Source organism: Aplysia californica, unplaced genomic scaffold (genome assembly GCF_000002075.1).
Source record: "Aplysia californica isolate F4 #8 unplaced genomic scaffold, AplCal3.0 scaffold00157, whole genome shotgun sequence".
NCBI lineage: Eukaryota > Metazoa > Mollusca > Gastropoda > Aplysiida > Aplysiidae > Aplysia > Aplysia californica.
In genome coordinates this window covers 1354110-1356805 of record NW_004797427.1, presented here as the reverse complement: position 1 = coordinate 1356805, position 2696 = coordinate 1354110, and the positions used below count along the sequence as shown (strand labels likewise).

The window sequence follows — 2696 nt, the reverse complement described above, 5'->3', positions numbered from 1 at the left end:
ATGTCTCTCTCTCTTTCTCTCTCTCTCTCTCTCTCTCTCTCTCTCTCTCTCTCTCTCTCTCTCTCTCTCTCTCTCTCTCTCTCTCTCTCTCTCTCTCTCTCATAATGCACTGCCAAGGCTAAAGACCCAGCTTATTTCACACTCCAACTATTATCCACGCACGTATAGTTCTTCGAGACACGACGGAGACGCAACAGACTTTCCAGTCAGCAGACACTTCAACCAGATTTTCCTCGAGCTGGACTTCACCCGCTGTCTACACCGACCAACCAGTGCTCTTTTATGAAATTTCACAGATCAAGTTACGATGTCCACTCAATGTCGACCAAAAGGTGGGTACTAAAATTCGATCCACGAGCAAAATTATTAACAGATGCGCTGTAGCGGACGGTGTGTGTAAAGACAGGTCTAGCGGCCGATCAAAAGGCCCCTGTCCTGACAACAAGAGAGGCAGCAGTGGCCTGAATGTAACAACAAGGAGATTTGCCATTAGTTGGGTAGCCCACTTTCGCAGTAAACTGTTTGAAATACCGTACTGCAGCGCTGTTTTGGTAAGCCACGATCGTGGTAAGGTACCAAAGTCAAAGAAAGAGACAGAAGCATGGTTACTGACTTCAGAGTTTGTTATAGTTGTTGCTGTCGTAGAATAAGCAGTTAATACGACAGCATTTCGATAAGGGCATATATGTGGATGATAAAGATAATAATACAGAAAAGAAACAGAGAAAGGATCAAACTGCAGCACAGACCGAGCGCCCACGAACCACAGCTTGCATCATAATGTGAACAACTGAAGGCAATAAATGCCAAACATAATAACAAAAGATGCATCAAAAGCAGTATCATCAAAATGCGACAGTGTTCTTTGTGAAAGTTACAGTAAGTGCTGTACCTGTTCAACTTCTTCATATATATATCAACACTAAAGTAATGCTACGCAAAAGTAACTAGACATATATTCTTTCTTGTTTCAGTAACAACCTGTGCACCCAAAGGCAACATTTCATCATTTTACATGATGGCCAAAGGCAAAGGTAAACAAGACTGTCTTTTTGCTTAAATGTCATTATCACTGTCGCTATCAAGGTGGAAGTTTTTGCTTCTTTTGTCTTTAATTTTGGGTTTATTTGTAGTTGTTTTCCTTCATTTTAAAAAAAGTAGTGTTCTTTGTCCTTACTTTTGTTGTGGCACTCATTTACTTTTGTTATAATAAATGGTAGCTCTTATTTTTGTCGTGGTAGCTGTAGCCATTACTTCTGTTGATGTTGGTTTGGGGGGGAGGGGGACTTCAGATTAAACCCAATGAATTATTGCAGCCAGACTCAACTTTGAAGAAAGGAATTCATTCTAAAATTAAATGCTACTAAAAGTATAGAGAAATTCTTTCTTTTACATTTTGAAAGTCATTGTAATTATAATAATAAACATCCAGTTATAATTATTTTAAAAGAGTAGGGGCCTACTATACTAAACATTTTTTAAAGACCATCTGTATTGGGTTAGAATCAAGAGCCAAAATGTAAGATCTATTTTGCAAAATAGTTATTTCAAATTCATACACATTTACATCACGTATATAAAAATAACAACCCACATAAAATGGAAAGTTATAACATATAAAAATTAAATTCTAGATGAAAGTACTTTATATACATTGCGACAGGTGTGAAGCGACCAGTGAAATGAATACACTAAGAGTATCAGTTAGCTTGAGTGTATTCCACGAATGTCAAAAAGCTCTTCATTCAGTACAACGGAACTTTCAAAAACAGTTCAATCAATAATCCTTGAAAGCTGCTTGAAACTTGCATGACATGATACAAAAATAAGAGAAGGTCAGTGCAAAAAGTACTTCTTTTTTTCTAGACAAACATTACCTGACACTTCTAGATGACCCACTACTTCAGGCCTATATATAAATAAATAAATACATGGTATAACTTATAAGTGTACACCTCATGGACACTGCTACGAAACAAAAAGGAGGATGGAGAATGAGATTCCAGGAGGTATTTAAATCTAGTACATGAAAAATATCAGCTTCAAATTTTGAGAGGAAAGCATTTTACAACGCATGGAAGGTGTTAAAATGAGACATCTTCTAGGTCAGTCCTAAATTTTTCTTCTTCCAGTACAATCCAGATTGGCAAAGAAAACATAAATCATCAAATCAATCGGTCAGCAACAAGAGGTCGATGGCGCTGAAAGACAAGCCTTGCAGGTGTAAGCCTAACTACAGATCTTGAAACACTGAAATGCTCTGCGACTCAGATCAAGTCGAGACTACGACAATTAGGTAAGCAAATTGATCCTACCAACAACATCGGCTGTTTCTTTTTTAGATACGATACACCAAAAAATTAGGAGGGAAAAAATGAACAGGCAGGCTTGGACTGCGAGGAGCTGGGGTACGATTTCATCATTGTCATCATGGTAATAATTTAGATCTAATCTAGATCTAGATCTAGATCTAGATTCTAGAAGTCTAGATTCTAGATCTGCGCCTAAAATTTATAAAAATGTAAGATAAAAATCAATGTCGCCTTCAAACATTTAGTTTTGACCCGAAGGGCTGAAAACAAAACCACCAACTAAATCTAGAATCTAGATCTAGAAGGAGAAAAAAGTTTTCTCCTTTGGAAAGTAAAAGAAAAAAAAAGACATGGAAATCAAGCCTAGATTCTAGATTTAGATCT

General features: G+C 37.2%; 1 long non-coding RNA gene across 1 annotated transcript; it reads left to right on the top strand.

Moving 5' to 3' along the window:
* Positions 1–86: 86 nt before the first annotated feature.
* LOC106011659 lies at positions 87–2162 on the top strand. The gene is made up of 3 exons (XR_001184797.2): positions 87–332; positions 975–1034; positions 2133–2162. It is a non-coding gene; the product is annotated as an uncharacterized LOC106011659 (long non-coding RNA).
* Positions 2163–2696: the final 534 nt, after the last annotated feature.